Raw genomic sequence first — 19,890 nt, forward strand, 5'->3', positions numbered from 1 at the left:
AATAAAAGTTTCTTTATTTTAGCAATTGCATATTCATCATTTGTACACAGTTGCATTTCAAATCAGCCATGTGTGTTGTTTTTTTCTTGAAAACCTGCATACAAACAGATTTGGGAGCTGGCGGCAAATGTAAAATGTTGACGCTGTCTTGCGGGTACTTCCTCACAAAATGATACTACAGACAGCAGCTCGTCCATTTATAGTGTAGGAAGTTATCATCCAGCCCCCTCCCAGAAAAATGAAATATCCTAGGAAATATTGAAAAGGCAGAATATTTCACATCTCTGGATGTGAAAAGAAAGAAACATGTTTTAAAAGACAGAATAGCTGCCTGTAGCTTCCTGCCCATCCCCACTTTGTCAATGGGCCATTAAGAAGGCCAAGCTAATCCCTTTACATAATAAAGACTTCTCCACTTCAGCTCCAGGGGAATGGGATTAAGGCATGATAATATTGGCCCTTTACTCATCTGACCACATGGCATCTGAGAACTCAACCAAACCTGGATTCAAAACGCAGCCTAGAGAGTTGCCCTTGCATGGCCCCAAGGGAGTCTGACAACCAATCAGAATACAAGATCAAGATCAAAGGCCAGAGAGGGCATAAAACCAGGGACTCAACATCTCGGTCCTTCCTTCTCTTTTCTCCACCAACATTGAAGCATGTGATCACCTTTTCTGTTCAGGACTCAAGCCACGTGGTCCTGTCCACCAATAAACCATCTTTCCAAGCAGCCTCCATGTCTCCAGTGTCTTTTTCCCCACTTGGAGCCGAACCCAGAAGGACATTTCTTTCATCAATAGAAATGCCTGAGTGATGCTGGAAGACATTAAGACTAGGAAAAAGGTAAAGAGGGCCAAATCTGTGGATTGGAGAAACATCATCAATGGAATCACTGTGCCTTGATGAGACTTTCCATCCCATCAAAAAAAAAAAAAAAACTTTATCTCTGTCCTTACTCTACAGAAGTATTGCCCCAGGATCAACTTACAACTTACAAACTATCCCTTCCATTTCTTCTCTATAAATGTAGGAAGTTAGCACCCACCCCTTTCCTAGAAAAATGAAATATTTTAGGAAATATTAAAAGGGCAGAATATTTCCCCTAAAAGGGAGGCAGAAACTCTTACACACACACACCCCACCTTTGTCAATGGGCCATTAAGGCCTGGGCCAGTCTATTCTACATAACAAAGATCTACATCCTTCAGGCAAAGCCATAATAGGAATCCCAAAGCCCTTTCATTACATCATCATCCAACAAGGCTCAGCCAAGCCTAGGACACAGACAACCTACAAAGTTACCACTGCATGGCCCCATAGGAGTCTGACAACCTATCAGAATACAAACTCAAATTCAAAAGCCCAGAGAGGGCATAAAACCCCAGCACTCTCAGCAAATCTTCCCCTTTTTTTTTTGCCCAGGACCCCAAATCATGTGGTTCATCATTAAACCATCTTTCCAAACAGCTACCATGTTTTCAGTGTCTTTCTCCCTGCTTGGAACTGAGCCCAGAAGGACATTTCTTCCGACACACCCTTGGACTGAATATATATTTATTTCACGATCAGGATCCAAACTATATCATCAGCTCCCCTCTCTGGCAAGCGCTTGACTATTCGAACAGGAAAGTGTGCTGTTCTGCAGTGAACAGCTGTGCATTTTATGGGAGGCAAAATATATATATATAACCAACACCATTTCCCTTCTTTCCATGGCAACCAAAATTGTTAGGCCAAGTAGAACGAGCTCCTCTGTGAAGAAAGATTGTGACTGTGCAGAAGGAGGAATGAGATGTTTAGAAAAAAAATATAGGAACAAGGGAGAAAATGATGGAGATGCAGAGTTTTTCATAGCGTGAGGAAAGGACAGCCAAGTTCCCCCTTCCCCTTTCAAAATACTAGAATTGAGGCTATCTCATGAAGCTGAGCTAGAGTAGATTTAAGAGAAACAAAATACCAGTCAATGGAATTCCTTACCACAATATGGATTGGTGTCCATGAACCTGGCTGATATAATGATTTATTATTGGATTTATCCAGATTATATTATACAAGTGGTGGATACTCCAGCACTGGAGATATTTAAGAAGAGATTGGACAACCATTTGTCTGAAATTGGAATAGGGTCTTCTGCGGACAAAGGGTTCACCTCCAAGTTCCCTTCTAACTTTGTTCTTTTATTATATAGAAAAAAGAGATTATCCATGTCACCAGTCCTCATGAAATCTGCAAGATCAGAATTTATGAGGACGCGTGTTCCAGGAGTAGGTTTTGGCTGCTGCTACTGCCAGTTCGCTCAGGGATGCGCCCCGCACGCGTGCACTTGATGCGTGCTGTGCGCGCATGTGCAGTACAACAAAAAATGCTCTGTGCATGTGCAGAAGGCAAAAACAAGATGGCGGTAACTACGGCGGTTCAGGGGCGTGGCAGGCCTGGATCACTGCTGGTTCCAGCGACCCAGGACGCAAAGTTACTACCGGTTCGGCCGAACCAGGCTGAACCAGTGGGAACCCACCTCTGACATGTTCTTGGAACAGGTGTTTGGTTCTGATAGCAAAAAAGAAAAAGGTCAGATTACTTCAGACGACAACTTAAAGGCGACCTTAAGATGTTTAGAAGTGTCAGAAAAGCAAAAGCTCAAAATAAGCTGCGATTGGGGAAGGCTTTAGATATGCCCAGGAAATAAAAGAATCACTGGTCACTAAAGATGATAACAAGCTAAAAGGGATCGTAGGAAGTTAGCACCCACCCCTCTCCTAGAAGAATAAAATATTTTAGGAAATATTTTTAAAAAGGCAGAATATTACATTTCCCTGGATGAGAAAAGGAGAAACATGTTTTAAAAACAAAGCAGCTCCCTGCACTCCCCCCCCCACACCTTTGTCAATGGGTCATTAAGGTCTGAGCCAGTCTATTCTACATAACAAAGATCTACCTACTTCAGGCAGAGCCATAATAGGTATCCCAAAGCCCTTTCATTACATCATCACCCAGCAATAGCTCAACCAAACCTGGGACTCAAAAGACAGACAGCTTACAAAGTTAGTTAAGACCCCTGCCCCCCAACCACCAATCAGAGTGTATTTCTTGCACAGGAACAGGAAGCTCTGTGGTAGGGCCCAGAGGGCGCATAAAACCAGGGCACTCTCAATACCTCTTCCCTTTTTTCCCCAGGACCTCAAACCATGTGGTCCTGTTCACCATTAAAAACTATCTTTCCAAACAGCCACCATATTTCCAATGCCTTTTTCCCCACTTGGAACTGAAACCAGAAGGACATTTCTTCCAACAGAATCAAAGGAAAAGAGAATTAATTGTCTCCTCTCCTGGTCAGCCTTCAACAAGAAAGTACAGGTTGCACCAGAAAAATGGTGGAGAGCAAGATGAAGAGTCAGCATTGAAGGTTGAAGTTGCTAGCAATATGGTTTGGAAATGTCTATTTCACTTTGAATTAGTTTAAGCCTCCAAAGCAAGATGAATTCCTCTGATTGGACTTTACTGTATTACCTTTAGGAGAACTGGGGAAGAGCCTGATGATTAGGGCAGAGCAAATCTATCTTTAAAAAGTGGGAAAGGAATACCAAGAGCCCTGCAAACTACCGGTCTGACACCGTTAAATGGGAAGCACAGATTGTGAAATGGCTGATCTGTACATATCTTGGATATTGTGAAAATTACCAGAAGTCACCATAGATTGTTAGGATCGACTCTTGCCACACCTTGGATGATCCATCCACATGTGTTTGTACCAGAATGAGGACAGCTCATACCCTGTTTTTCAAGGACAGAAATGTAGAGTGTCAAAGTTAATCCACTCCCAAACCCTTGTGAAGGCAGACTTTACCCATAGTTCTGTGTTTTCCTGCAAGAGGGGAAATAGAAGCCCTGGTGGCGCAGTGGTTAGGGAGCATCATTGCAGGCTGACTCTGCCCACAGCCTGGAGTTCGATCCTGTCAGGGCTCAAGGTCAACTCAGCCTTTCCTCCTTCTGAGGTCAGTGAAACGAGGACCCAGATAGTTGGGGGCAATATGCTGATATTTGCAAACTGCTTAGAGGGGGCTATAAAGCACTGTGAAGCGGTGTCTTAAGTCTATGTGCTACTGTTACTGCTTATTGCTATTGCTATTTCCACTTCTGCCAGAACAAACTGTGCCAAGCACTCAGTCTGCAGAAAATCATTATGGTAAGTTTGGGGAATGGGGCGCTCAACTGTGTTACTATTGGCCATCATAAGGCTATGTGGATAACAGCCCTTCTCTGGTCCCTAGCTACTGGTTTTCAGGGGCATTCATCATCTTTTGTAGCAGGGGAGTAAAGGCTTTCCCATTATGCCAAACAGTCCTTTCCCCATTTCTCTTGCCAACTCAGTGAAGCAGTAGAAGTGATGTGCCAGTGCCTGGAGGCTGTTAGGGTCTGGATGGGAGCGAACAAGCATGCACTCAATCCCGACAAGACCGAGTGGCTATTGATGCTCCCTCCCAAAAATGGTCCAGCTATTCCATCCCTTAGCCTGGGGGGTGAGTCCATACGCCCCTCAGAGTGGGTTCGCAACTTGGGAGTCCTCCTGGATCCACAGCTGATGTTAGAATATCATTTGTCGGCTGTGACCAGGGGGACCTTTGCCCAGGTCCGCCTGGTGCACCAATTGCAACCCTACCTGGTCCGGGAGGCCCTTCGGATAGTCACTCACGCCCTCGTGACCTCAAGACTGGATTACTGTAACACACTCTACATGGGGCTGCCCTTGAAGAGTGTCCGAAGACTTCAGTTAGTCCAGAATGCAGCCGCGCGAGCGATCGTGGGTGCACCTAGGTACACCCATGTTACACCTATCCTCCACGAGCTGCACTGGCTACCCATTGGTCTCCGGACGTGCTTCAAGGTGCTAGTCGTTATTTATAAAGCCCTTCATGGCATCGGACCTGGGTACCTGAGAGACCGCCTCCTGCCGATTACCTCCCATAGACCGATTAGATCTCACAGGTTAGGTCTCCTCCGGATTCCATTCGCCAGCCAATGTCGGATGACGACCCCCCGGGGAGAGCCTTCTCTGTTGCAGCTCCGGCCCTCTGGAACAAGCTCCCCATGGAGATCCGGACCCTTACGACCCTCCAGGCCTTCCGTAAAGCCACTAAGTCCTGGCTGTTCCGGCAGGCCGGGGGCTGTTGAAGTATCCAGCTCCACGGTAACTATGAATGTTGGTGTATTTTAAATTGTTGTTTGTCTTATTTATTCCCTTTCCCCTTTTTATTGTAAGCCGCCCGGAGTCCTCTGGGAGTGGGCAGCATACAAGACTAATAAAGAACACATAAACAAACAACAATGTAGCGATGGCAGAAGAAGCAGAGATGACTCAGATTGGGCTTTTGGGAGCCAAAATCCAGCACCATGGCAGGGGGAGGAAAAGGCCTGTCAAGAGTATTGACTTCACCCATAGTTCTAGTATTATGAGATAAACCCAGGAGCAAAACACAGCACACAGAGCCTTCAGGGAATTAATAATGGTTTATATACAAATATATACAGACATACACTTGCAAAGATAAATCCCTTACCAGCTACGAACACAAGGAGAGAAAATGAGATACACGATGAGAGAGAGAGAAAACACCCTCTAATAGCCACCTATGTATAGACTTGTGTGGACCCTCCCATCAGAGTCTTAAAAGGGTTATACCATAGCTGCAATGAATCATCCTCATTGCATCAGCCACATTGCATCAGCTTACATATTACAGCTTACAACCTTTCATCAGCTGGCAGCTATTAAATCCTCAGTACCTGACAAGGCCTCTGTTTACCGGTTCTCCAATCTCTGAAGGATCAGTGAACTGGCAAACTGACAAGACAAAAGAGCTATTCTTCTCCACTTCTCCCCCACTTCGCTTGTTACCCATTCTCAGTTAGAGAAGAGCAAAGGGGAGGAACACTTTTTAAGCAACTGTTCTCCGGGCACCAAATCACACAGGAGAACCATTGAATGGCAGAGATGCTGCCTGCAGGAATATTTCCTCCACAACACAACTGCCTGCCATTCCCACCGCCAGCTTACAGACTGCAGCAGCTAAGGTACAGGGGCCTTTTTATGCACATAACGTTGGTCAATTGGTACCTCTGGAGTTCTTTTGCATAGGATTCCTTACAGGGCTGTAAGCAACATTGCCTTTCAGGAGCGATCTGGTTCGGCAGGCAGCCCTAAGAAGAAGCCAAGGGGAAGCAGAAAGACTTCAGAAGAAACGCAATGAAGTTACCCGTGACTTTCTTGCTGAGTTGCATGCAATGCTTCCTCAAGTTTTTTGAGGAAGCCATGGTCAGCTTCATTAACGAGCCTACAGAAAAGCTGCTGGTTGCCCCAATGGGCAAAACTACGCATAGGAGTCTTCTCAACATCTTCAATATCTACAGGCAGTTTTGGGAGGCTTAGAAAGCAGCTTTTCAGCTGCCATACTGGGTGGTAAAGGGATCTTTTTGGTGCTGGGAGAGCTAGCACCAAAGCAGCCCATTTCTTCAATTTCTCTCCCCATACAAAGGTGGCAAGAGAAGGTGGGAGAATGGGAGTCTGTGGAAATCAGTGACTTGACAGCATTGGATAAGTAGGTCTTCTGCTGCCAGAAACTGGCATCAAAGGTGGCCTTTCCCATCCCATTCTTTTTTCCCAGTGATTTCAATATGGATAGAACCCCTATTCTACTGGTTGCTCAGGCACAATAGAAGTGGAAGTATAGTTAGAACCATGGTGGCAGAGTGGTTAGAGTGCAGTACTGCAGGCTACTTCTGCTGACTGCTGGCTGACTGCAATTTGGCAGATCAAATCTCACCAGGCTCAAGGTTGACTCAGCCTTCCATCCTTCCGAGGTGGGTAAATCGAGAAGCCAAATTGTTGGGGACATTGTGCTTACTCTGTAAGCTGTTTAGAGCTGCGTAAAAGCACTATGAAGTATATAAGTCTAAGTGCTATTGCTATAGTTCGCATTTGCTATTTCTGCAGACTCCTGCACAAGTTAGCAGCACATGTGTAGAAAAGCCCCAATTTTATCTCAATTGGGCAGATAACTTCTTTAGTAAATTGTGAGAATGCTTGAGCTATAAAATATCTTGATATTATTTTCAACTATAAAGCTTCCCCATTGCACTATGCTTAGCAAGCTAGTTCAATGTGAGATGAACATCATGACAAGTTGATATACTCAGATTACGTAAAGAGTGATTAACAAAAGTTTCTTATCAAATTGGTGTCAGGGTTCCAAATAGCATTCAAAATTAAATCGGAGTCCAAGGCAAATGATTCCTCAAAGTTCAAATTTATTAAGAGAGCCATGTTGGCACATCTGGGAAAACCCGAATCTGAAGGCTTCCCCGTTTTCCCACCCAGTTAGAAGTTTAAGATCTTGCCCCCACACCCACAAGTCCGTCACATGGTCCAATCTGCCACTGCCATGCTGACAGTTTCACCCATCCAGTTCTGGCCAGGTGCAGAGACAAAGGATGACCTTGGCTTTCTAGAAAGAATTTTGTTATGGCTACATATCCAACTCCGTATAATCCCCCCTCCCATTTTCCCACAATAGAATATGCATAGTAAAATAATAAAAAGTGTGGCAGGCCTGAGGTCCAAAAAAAGAAAAGATGGCTGCAGGCTTGAAAATTGGAGTGAAATACCAACTTAGGTACTATAAGATTCTTTTCTGGACTCAGTACCATTCATGCTTTATGTCTTAAGTGAAAAGGTAGAGAGGAAATTTACAGATAACACAAAACTGTGTTATTCTCAGTCATCCAGATCATGGTTGTCCCAAAGTTGCTTTTTCAAGAGGCTTCTGGATTTTCTTTGAAGACGTTTTGCTTCTCATCCAAGAGGCTTCTTCATTTCTTCAAAGAAAAACCAGAAAGTCCAGTTGTCTCTTGAAAAAGCAACTTTGGGATAAGAATCAGATGTTAGGGAGAAACTCATAGCCTCCAAGATAAAGAATTAGCAGCTGGGCGCCTCAAAGACAGCAGGCCATTCATTCTGAAGAACTCCACTCATTCTGAAGATAAGTAAAGCTATATATAGTAAGTATAGCAACATAATTTCGCAAACGCACACCTGAGTCTAAAATTATCTAACTATCCTGGTTCTGCTTAGCTTTTTTTTCCCCCCTGTATTTTTCTTCACCTGGAATACCCCTAAAGAATACAGAGTGAAATGAACTTGAAAAAGGAAGATAATGTAAGAAAAATAACTAACGTTCTTCAAATATTTATTCATTCACACTTTGAAAAGATAATTCTGCATATCTTCATCTTCTGTGTGACCACCTTCCATTTATTCTTACTCTCCTGCAGAATCTCCACTGGCTGCCCAATTCACACACAGTGACCCTGAGTGGCATACAGCATTAGAAATCGGCAATATAAAAAACCCCGAAGCCCCATCTTCCATGTCACCAAGGAACACAATCGTATCAGCCACTTGATCATTCCCAAATCAACCTGAGGTCTCCAGGCCCATTGACAAAAATTTCCAGAAAAGTAACAAGAAGGGCACAAACCTTATTTCCAGGGGAATTATGTTCCAAAATGAAGGAGCCACCACAGAGAAGGCCCTTTTTCTAGATCCCATCAGGTATACTTCATTAATAGAAGGGACCCACAACATACCCTGCCTTCACACTGTGGTGGGCCCGGTCAATTATTGAGAGAGGTGGTCTTCAATTAACCTGGCCCTAAGCCATATAAGGTTTTAAAGCAGGGGTGAAATATATTTACCATCACTACCAGTTTGCAAATGTGAGCGTACGGGCCACCCCCGTGCATGCTCAGGACCTTCCGCACATGCACAGAGCATCAAAAACAGATGTGATGTCATCCAGGTGGGTGGGCGGAGCCTGATACCCAGCACACCTGCAAAGGTAAGTAGAACAGCGAGGCGGGGGATTCACTGTGCTACACGATTTAGGTTAGCTAGAAAGCAGGAAATCCTGCTTATTATTATTATTTATTAATTAGACTTAAATACCGCTTCATAGGGCTTTCAGCCCTCTCTAAGCGGTTTACAAATTTTTTAGCAAATTGAGTCAGCAACTTGCCCCCACAGTCCGGGTCCTCATTTCACCCACCTCGGAAGGATGGAAGGCTGAGTCGACCTTGAGCCGGTGAGATTTGAACCGCTGAACTGCAGATCACAGTCAGCTAAAGTGGCCTGCAGTACTGCACCCTAACCACTGCGCCACCTCGGCTCTTTCTAGCTACCGTATTTTTCAGAGTATAAGACGCAGAGGAGTATAAGACGCACCAAGATTTTGAAGAGGCAAATTTTAAAAAATGCAGCTCTCCCATTTTTTGTGAAAACAGGCCCATTTTTTGTCAAAAAAAGGGCATGAATAGCTTTTAGGAGGCTTATATAATGTTCCTGGGGGCTGGGGGGGGGCAAAACCAAGCAAAAGGCCCATTTTTCGATCATTCCTGTCCTCCCCAGCCCCCAGGACCACTCTATAAGCCTCCTGAAGGCTCTGCATGGGCATTTTAGTAAAGGGGGCGGGGTTTGGGGAGGCCAAAAATGTTGTATTCAGTGTATAATATGCATCCAGATTTTCACTCTTTTTTTGAGGAAAAAAAGATGCATCTTATACTCCGAAAAATATGATAATATAACTCGCGTGCCACAGTTGATTGTCAGAAATACCGGTTCACCCGAACCAACAGAATTTGTTTACTACTGGTTTGGGCAAAACGGTAGCTTTTTTTACTACCGGTTCAGGCAAACGGGTCCGAACCGGTAACATGTCACCCCTGCTTTAAAGGTGACAACCAATGTCTTGGATTGCGTTTAGAAGCAGTAAGAATAAATGGAAGGATGCCACACAGAAAATGAAGGTGTGTACAGTTTTCAAAGTGCAAGTCATGGGATAATGTATTTAAATTACATGAAAGTATGTATGTGGAATGTTAGAAACAAATTATTGACCATAACCAGCAGTTGACATGAAACCAAGAGCTGTGAAAAGCAGAGGACTTCCCTTCAGCAGATGTTTTCAAGCAGAGGAAAGACACCTGTTTGTCTGGGGTCCTTTAAAGACATCTGTCAGTCTGAAGTTGAGCTTGATTACCTTGGAGCTCCCTTCCAGTTCTGTGATTCCAATTCTGGATTTTACTCCTATTCTACTATCTCTAACACTATTAGACAACACAGTATCAACAGTAGAGACCTCCAAGTTTCTGGGTTCTCTAATCTCCCAGGATTTGAGATGGACACCTAACATTAGAGCCATCATTAAAAAGGCACAAGAAGAATGTTCTTCCTGTGTCAACTCAGAAGGTTCAGACTGCTCCAGGAGCTGTTGATGTAGGTCTATAGAGGAATTATTGAGTCTGCCATTTGAACTTCTATAGCTGTCTGTTTTGGTACAGCAGCCAAACGGGACAGGTACAGACTTCAACTGCTAGTTAGGACTGCAGGAAAAAAAACATTTGCAACCAGCCTTCCTTCCTTTGAGGACCTATATACTGCAGGGGTCAGAAAGGAGGCTGAGAAAATATCTACAGACCCTCCTCATATCTCAGACATAAACTGTTTCAAGTTCAGCCCTTCAGAACACCACTATAAGGCAATCGCATGCCAAAACAATGAGACACAACTAGTTTTCCCCCCCTGGTGCCATCACTGCTGAGCACCTAATTACCACAATTCTGTCTTGTGTGTAACAATGTTTACCCATACAGTACAGCTGTCTTACTATTATCTTTCTCATCTTTTCTACTACCTTCTTCTATTATGGCATCTTATGATTGTATTACTTCATTGTTTGTATGTAGACTGAGAACTTACATTTGTGTGTTCAATCACATTTGACCAATAAAGCTATTCTATTCTATTCTATTTTTATTTCTATTTCTATTCTTCCATTTATATTCCATTCTGCATAGTGAGATGGGAAGCTATATGCATCAAATCAATAAGCTGGTGATTTCTGTCACATATTCTCAAGGTGAAATAACTGGTTGCAAGCAGTGCTATTTTGAATTAGTTTATAGCATCTCTTTCCCCCTAAACCATCAGCGATAGAAGAGATGGGCAGGCCTGCTTTCTGAAGGTTGGGTGAGACAGAGGTGTCTCAGATTTCTAAATGTCCTGTGTGTGGTAGTGGAGGACGCATGGAGAAATGTCACTTGCCTCCACATACCCCGAAGGATTGGAGCGTCTCCATCTCAATGTCTGTAGAGCGGACATTAATACACTCGAGCGAGATACTTCACAAGAAGAGTCCTCCGCTATCTGCTCACAACAGAATCCTTTATACCACCAAGCTTGAAATTTTGGGCAACTTACAACTATGTCGCCTTCAGTCTGACCTAAGTTAGTACATAAAATTATCCACCATAATGCCCTACCTGTCAATGACTACTTCAACTTCAACCACAATAATACATGAGCACAGAATAGATACAAACTTAAGGTAAACCGCTCCAAACTCGACTGCAGAAAATACGACTTCAGCAACAGAGTGTTCAATGCCTGGAATGCTCTACCTGACTCTGTGGTTTCTTCCCCAAACCCCCATAACTTTAACCTTAGACTCTCTACTGTCGACCTCACCCCATTCCTAAGAGGTCTGTAAGGGGCGTGCATAAGCGCACCAATGTGCCTACCACCCCTGTCCTAACGTTACTTTTTATTAGCATCCATTTCATGTATCCAAAATCATGCTTATACATATAGATGTTCTCTAATACATATACTTGATGAAATAAATAAAATAAATAAACTCCCACAAAATACATTTAAAAGACCTCAAAGCTGTAATGTTCTGGTGCTGCTAAGAGAAGGACTTTAGAAAGAGGTTGATATCGCTCAAAAAATGAAAAGAGGAGAACTGGAGAAAAAAACCTTCCGCCCTTTTTTAAAAGAAGCTAAGGATTCGGGTAGAAAGATAGACTTGCAGACGAGTTGGGCAACCACAGGGGCTGCAAGTTAAGAACCAAAAACACCCCCTAGTAGCTTACAGGAGGAAGTGGTGGATGTTCCGTTTCCTGTACAACGAGGAGCTGATATCACACACACAAGACTGGGTGGGACTTTATTTGCAGGCTAAGGCGCTGCTCGCTCTTTGGCTAGCAGCTCGCTCCTCCGCTCCTCTGACCATCAGCTGTTGCTCCTAGCGCCGCACCCGGGCGACTTCGCCGCCTTCTTTCCACACCTCGCCATCTGGATCCAGGCGCAGAAGTCTCGGAGGGAAGGTGGTGTGTGTGTTTTTCCCCTCGCCTGCCTTGCGCGGACGGCTCTCCGGGATCGCCTCTCCGCCAGGTAGATAAAGCGAAGCCGCGGAGAGAAGGTGCAGCTGTAAGCCGCCTTCTCCCACGCGGCGCGTGTTTCCCTTTGCTGCTCCAACGCGCCGCTCCTGCGTTCCGCCCATCCCCGCCTGATGGGTCCGGGGGAAAGTCGGAGATGCGGGAAATGAAGCGGGGATGGAGGGCAGGTTCGTCTTGCGAGGGGAAAGACCGAGCTGTTGCAACCCAGGAATTGGGAAATGAAAACCGATCGGCGCCAGGGCTTAGGAGAGAGAGAGAGAGAGGAAGGCTTGACGGAGAAGCCTCCACCCCAGGCAGAGCAACTGCGAGACAAATGGATGAATGCTTTACACTCGCTCCAAGCGTGCGCCCCGGCTCTCTCTGGCTCGCATAACAAGTGTGTGTGAATGGGAATGAGTGGCAACTCCTTGCAAATCGCTTTCTGCTGTAGCTGCATTAAAATTGTGTTGGGGTGTCACCCCAGGGTTGCATTGTCCAGTTGTTAGGGCTAACTCGAAATAGGCGTGAATTCAACCCTATCCATTGCGCTCAAGATGGGGGTGGAGGAGTGATCCCCCCCCCCAATTTCTCTTATGCATTTGTTCTCTGCAGCCCTCTTTGTTCAGATCAGGCATTGTTATATAACAACAATAACAATAACTAATAATAATGAGGAAGATGGGATGGGGTGGGGTGGGTGGTGGGTGCTTGGATGGAGAGGTTTGATTCAGATTCAGATTCAGATATATTTACTAGGTTGAGAGAAAGAGAAATTCCACCCACACTTAAAAATATCTCGTGCTTGGTATTGTCTGTTAAAGTTATTCCTGCTTCCCTTCCCTAGAGAAGCTGGCTGAGGGGGCAGAGGGGTGGGGTGGAAAGATGAAAAAAATATGAATTGGGTCCTTCATCAGCAAAATATTTCTTCATGTTATGGGAATTTTTCTTGCTGCTGAGATTTTGGGTGGCTCTGTGGACTGGAAATCTACTAGGGTGGGAAAACCCTGATTGTGTTTAATCACATCATATTCAAGTGTAAAACAACCAAATGGGTGAGGAAGGGAGGGCTTTGTATTTATTTCTGGACCAGTGGGTAGATAGTAGGGTTTTTAAAGTGATTGTGTAGAATGAATGGGCAACCTGGCTGGATTTCTCTTGAAAGCAAATGGTTCCTCTTTATTCTTCTCCCATTCATAAAGTAGGCATGGGTGCATCTTTGCTGAATTCTAAAATTGTGGAAATAAGGCTTAGGGGCAAAACTATTAACAAAAGGCCATGAAAGAAATTTCAGACTGGGAGAACAAAGGCTGAATTTAGAAAACCCGCCTGTTAATCTGTGCGGAATGGAAATTAGCTGCTTTTCTGCTTCTTGCTTCATCTGTTTTAAAAACTGGAGATTAGCTTCTCAACATATTTCCCCCCCCCCCCGAACTCTCGTTATTTATTTATTTTTCAAAATAGCACTGAATAATGCAAATGTCTCCGTTTTTATTTCCCTTGTGGGCAACTTCTTTTCAAAAAGCATTTTCAGAAGAAAGAGACATGGCGTGGATCAAACATGAAACTCTTCTTAATTCTGATTTCTTAGAAATGAACGTGGCTTGTTGACAGAAGAGTAGGAAGTAATTATAGCAAAATAAGCATCTTTTTCTCTCTCTTTTTTTTTTCTGATGTTGAAACTAGGGAGCCCAAACGTGCAGTGCAATATCTGCTCAGAAATGTCCCACTGAGTTCAGGGAGGGTGGAGTGGACGGAAATCTAATTTGCAAGGCAGCAACTTAGAGAAATAAACTGCAAGGGGAAAAAACAGTTTACAAATCCATTTATTTTTTATGAAATAAGCTCTGCATCCTCTCTCCACTCCCAGCTTTTCTCACATTAATCATGCATTATGGCAACCTATAAAAGTTAATGGTGTTGAGCATCTGGATATATGAGTAACCATTGCGGGAGGTACCTGTTGTTTCTTGTCCATAAGGGGAACCATTTATAATTCCTCCCTCCACCCGTAATATATTTAAGTGATTTCTGCAGCGACATCAGTTCCCGTGATCTCTCTTGTGAGCGGTTATGTCTGCAAGCTTCCTGTTGTCTTAAGAAAATAGCATCTGTAGTAGCTCTTCTCCTGGCCATCAGCCAAAAGCAGCCCCGGATTTAAAACAATAAAATAAAATTGCAGTCCACAGAAAAAAACGACCTCTTCCCCTTAGCTGCTTTTGTGAGGTGACTTGGGGTCAAATTGGGCAGGTTTTCAAACTGCAGAACGTACCTCAATTTCGCTCAGTTTGAGTGCTGCCACACCCACCTGTTCCTTTCACTGTTAACAGGATTGTGTGGAATTCTCCACATATTCTGTTCTGCCCTAAGGCCCCAGAGTGAATTACAGTGCAATTTGCTTTAAAGATAATGTAGAAAGCTACAGCACTTGACTTTTTGCTTTGAAGCAGTTTGGCATTTCCTCAATGGGTGTGGCATATTAAAAATCCTTTGCGATGAAGACCCATGGATGATGGAGACTGGTAGTTCTTATTCATGGACAATGGTATTTGATGTTTCGATTTTCCCCGTGAGGGTTTTTATTTTTTGCTTTGTTTTTCTTTAAAAGAAAGACATGGTAATCAGTCCCTAAAACGATAACTGACACATCGCTGTCCTTTCTGAATCTTCCCATAATGTCACCACAGAGTACCTCACAACATTTTAAAATAAGTTCACCCATTGAAATTGATCGCCCCCCCCCGTTGGCTCGGGCCATGAAAACTCTTAACTGATTTCTGCGGTTGACTGTCCCTGGATGGGGCAATAATAGCTGATGTGGTTGGCTACCACTGTCATGCAAAAAAAAATAAAAATGATTAGGCCAATTCATAGAAATGGGCAGCTCTATCCAAGGCTGTCCAATCGAATTCCCTGCATTCAAAGCCAGTCTAGCCCCAAACCCTTACAAAAAGGAAAGGCTGCTGGCTTTTTAACCCTGCTTGAGACTTTCTAGAGCAGTGTTTCTCAACCTTGGCAACTTGAAGATGCATTCGCTGGCTGGGGAATTCTGGGAGTTGAAGTCCAGACGTCTTCAAGTTGCCAAGGTTGAGAAACACTGCTCTAGAGTCATAAGGTTGATATACTTTGGAAATAGCATATATTACTAAATTGAGGAAGTTGGTGGTTCAACAGCTGTGTTTGCACGCTAGCCCTTATTATGGCATCTTTGGTGTTCTCTGAGCTTGGTTGTTTACGTGACTCAGCGATATCATCAGTGCTTTTGACTAGTAATGCTCACAGTGCTAGTCACTAGCACATTGATTAGCACTTATGATATTACCTGAGTAAGGAAACATTTACAATGGAGGTGGTATTCCACCGTTCGGACCGGTTCGCCCAAACCGGTAGTAGAAATCGCAGGTGGCCCCACCCCAGCTCTATGGCATCCCATTTAGGCCTTTTTTTTTTAGCCAAAAGTGCATGCGCCAGAGGTGGCGCGTGCGAGGAAAGCTAGCATGCAGGTGCTCACATTTGGCTGTCGGCTGGCGACTCCCCGGGGGAGAGCCTTCTCTGTTGCAGCTCCGGCCCTCTGGAACGAGCTCCCTTTTGAGATCTGGATCCTTACTACCCTCCCGGCCTTCCGCAAAGCCACCAAGTCCTGGCTGTTCCAGCAGGCTGGGGGGAGCTGAGAAGCATCTACCTCCATAGAAATTGTGAATGTTGGTTTTGTTTTTAATATGTTGTCTTTGTCTTGTTCCCCCCTTTCCCTTGTCTTTTGTGAGCCGCCCGGAGTCCTCCGGGAGTGGGCGGCATACAAGACAAATAAATAAATAATAAACAAATTTGCGAACCGGTAGGGAACTTACCGTAAGTGAATATCACCACTGATCTAGAAGCAAATAATCAAGATCCGAAAGCACCAAGGATGTCGTGGTTCAACCCCACGTTACAGGTATTCCCTTCTATTGGAGCACTTATTATATCTGAGCTTTGTGTTCTCCAGGTTTATTGGAAGAGATAAATTTCAAGGAACTGTGGAAAGCTACAAGTTCCATTCTATGGCCTACAGGATCCTTTGCATTAAATCAAACCCTAATGCTTGTTTTGTGTTTTCCCTGTTGACATTTCAAATAAGGTTTCAGAGGCCCTCATTTTATGGACCTATTTGTAATTTATTTCGGAGGCACGTCTTTTCAAGCGGAGGGCACGTGCCTAAATTTGCATAAACGTGGTGGTGGGGTGGGGATTTTTCTCTAGGGAGAAAAATCCAGTATGCTTTCTGCTGAATGCTTCTGTCGCTAACAAATGGTAGAGTCCTCAGGTGTGAAGTAATAAGCCCATGGCTGGAAGGATAGCAGATTGACAGACTGACGCGTGATTACAGGCTTCCCATACAAAAGGCTTGGTTCAGCTCTGGGCAAAATGATTTTTAAAAAAAAGCTCTTTTCCACCTGAAACTTTGATGAGTTGTTTCCAGTAAGAAGGACAGTGCTGAGCAAGATGGACAAAGAGTTTGGCCTGAACAAAGGCAGTTCCTTATGTATTCCACAGGATTCGTAATTAGAAGCAGATGGCGGGATTTTAGTTTCTGATTCAACAGATCGCTATTTCTGTGCAATGTTTTGCATAGGGCTTCGTGCAAAATGCTTTATCAGCTTCATTAAAATTCCCCTGCCCATTGTTGTCACTCCTGTCTACGGTAGGGGAAGTGGTGAGCCGAGTGATGGTGGCCTGCTTAGGCCAAGCCATAGCAGGCATGTAACACCTCCTTCATTCCAAGTCCAGGTTCCTAGTCAGAGTCATGCTCCTTCTCAGGCAGTTGATAATGAAATGGGTAGCCAGAGAGGACTTAGGACAGAAAGTTCATTCACATGCAGATGTGAATTCAGACCAGACATCTAGGCCAGGGGTCTCCAATCTTGGCAACTTTAAGACTTGTGGACTTCAACTCCCAGAATTGAAGGGAGTTGAAGTCCACAAGTCTTAAATTTGTCAAAGTTGGAGACCCCTAATCTAGGCCAGCCTTCCCTTGTCCTCTAGAGCCAATCATAGTCATTACTGATTCAGCAGGGTCATTATAGAGCAGGATTTTTTTTTTCACTTCAGCAAATTTAAGAAATGTGGACTCCAATTCCCAGAAGTCCCATGCTGACTGGGGAATTCTGGGTGTCCACATATATTAAAGTTGCTAAGATTGAGAAATACTGCTCTGAACTGTTCTATGCAAGGTAGGAGTTCTAATCTAGGGATTACCTAGTAGGACAACAAAAAATTGCCTGTAACCCACCTATTCAATGGTATTCTGATTCTGCAAACATTTTCTTCTTACTCTGTTCCAAAAATAATGCACTCAGTGCTGTGGCTACTTATTCAGAAGATGCATATAATTAGAGCGTTCTCTCTCTCATAAAGCTACTTCATCGCAAAGCCGGGCAGTTGGTGCCATTCGTACCCTGTGCCATTGTTCGCCATGAATCAAGCAACATCGAATCTGCTTGTTGAATAAAGGAGGACTTTCTCTTCAGATTGCTGCAAAATGGGCAAAAAGGATGCTATTCAAATCAAACAGAAACACCAAATTGCAGTTCAAGGGATATTTCTGGGGGCTAGGGGTGGGGGAAGGGGTTAATTTATTGGGCTGGCAAGAATTCAGCTGGAATTCAATTTGTCTTGGAAAATGATCCACTCGTGTTGCCTGCTGTACATCAGTGATTCCTAAATTTCATATGTGGTTTTCTTCTTTTGTGGCCCGCCACTGCTTTTGTTGATCTTATGGTTATCACAAGCAAAACTAGTAAAAAGAAAACAGAAGCCTTTTGGCATTTGGATCCAACTAAACTTCTGCTTTCTGACTCAGTTGCAGACTTACAAAACAAAGAAAAAGGGATTTTAGATAACAATGTGCTTCCATTCTGTGGGCTATACACTGGTCTAGAGCCTCCTAGGAATTAGTTTTTTTCAATTCTCTCACTTAATAGTCAAGAACTACAGTATCAAAAGTGCAGAATTAATTGTCTGTGGATGAAACAGTCATTTCAGCAGCTGGGGGGGGGGGGAAAGCTTTCAGCATCTGCTTGTTTGTGTTCTGTTTGTGGGGAACACCAGGAAGTGCATTACAGAATCATCGCTGATTCTCAAGTCACGAGGACAGATAATTGGCATAGCCGCTTTCCTTTTTCAAGGCTGGGCTGGGGGAAGGAATAACATGCAGTTGGTGTGTAATAACTTTATGTTTATATTTTGCTTCCCTCCCCCCCCCAACTGTTGCAAGCTCAACAAAAGTTTTGCACCTTTTCTCCAGAGGATTCGCTCTGGAAAGGAAATCTCTGTTTGCAATCTCAGTGGGCTGTGGCCATTATTTATAATTGTGTTGGGTCTGCCTTTCTAAAGGCAGAATGCATCTTGGTCTCTGGAGAGGTAAGATGAAGATTTCTGCCTCCCATTGCTCTTATGGTCACTTCCCCTGGGAAAAAACAGAGCACTTAGATTAATATCTGCTCTAATTAGATTTCAGGTTTTCCTCTCTCTCCTCTTTGACTATTTCTTAAGAGTCCAAGAGGTATAGTTCATTTGCGTATGTACATGTTTTGTGAATGTATTTCATGCAAGTGGAGCAGTTAGAACAGATAATGACCAGAGCGAGCTGAGAAAATCTGCTTTGTTTTGTCACATAAATGAATGCATAAATGAATGCAAAATGTCAGTACAGTGGGACCGCAGGTCACAAATGGCTCAGATCACGACCAAATCAGGTGCCGATCAAAAATCTGCTAAATCTTTCATTCAGGTCACAAACACATCCTCAGGTGCTGAATAAACACAGCCACAGCGATTTTTCCTTCCGCGCCATTGTGTGTGTGTGTGTGCGTGTGTGTGCGTGCAGTCAGTCTAGCTTCTGGTCATGACTAAATCGGCACCCAAGGTCCCACTGTACACTCCTTTCCCATGTGATGCATTGCCTGGTGATGCACCAAAAGCAGGGTTGGGCAACCTCTAAGCCAAGGCCCAGTGTGACATCTGTTTTCTAATTTTATGGCCTTGGAATTCTTTCAGATCTCATTGCTGATATTTAGTTATGCATTTATTTTGTACATCTGTAATCTTCCTATGATTGTGAATTTTAAAGTAAGTTAAAGTAAGTTAAAATGAATTCGAACAATGCATGAAAATAATATATTATATATATCAAATCTTTTTTATGGACAATATAACAATATCACAACATTTCAAAAAGGAAAGAAAAAATAATGAACTAAATTTATATAAAGCCCCCAAAAGCCACCGGCTAAGCGGTCAAAATCTCTTTCCCCCCTCTCTCTAGCTAATTTTTATTCCACTTGCATGCCTCACATAAAACAGTAAAATGATGTAAAAGCTGTAGCTAAAACAGTTTAAAAACCAGATCAAAACAAAATTAAAAGGCCCAATTCTACAGTTAAAAAGCAGAGGGAGCACCTTTGCCTCACCAATTACTCCCATGCTGCCTATCACTCTTGGACCCCAGGTCTGTTGGCAGAGCAGGGTCTTAATGGTCTTCTGGAAGGCCAGGAGATGGGCCTTGCCACTGGGGGCAAGTATTCCATAGCTCAGAGACAACAGCAAAGAAGGATTGCTTTGTAGACCCTGCCAGTTGAAGTTCTT

The 19,890-nt window shown here is 43.8% G+C and overlaps 1 protein-coding gene across 2 annotated transcripts in view; it reads left to right on the forward strand.

The window, feature by feature from the left end:
* Positions 1-12,067: 12,067 nt before the first annotated feature.
* GNG2 (G protein subunit gamma 2) overlaps positions 12,068-19,890 on the forward strand; it is a 55,908-nt gene continuing 48,085 nt past the window's right edge. Inside the window, exon 1 of one of the 2 annotated variants that reach the window (XM_087728408.1) lies at positions 12,068-12,286. The gene's annotated coding sequence lies outside the window, so the exon portion shown is untranslated. The remainder of the gene's footprint in view (positions 12,287-19,890) is intronic. The other variant, XM_014058877.2, reaches the window with a different exon arrangement.

Source organism: Thamnophis sirtalis, unplaced genomic scaffold (assembly GCF_051295495.1).
Source record: "Thamnophis sirtalis isolate CommonGarterSnake01/CBP01778 unplaced genomic scaffold, rThaSir2_p1.2 scaffold_1, whole genome shotgun sequence".
Lineage (NCBI taxonomy): Eukaryota > Metazoa > Chordata > Lepidosauria > Squamata > Natricidae > Thamnophis > Thamnophis sirtalis.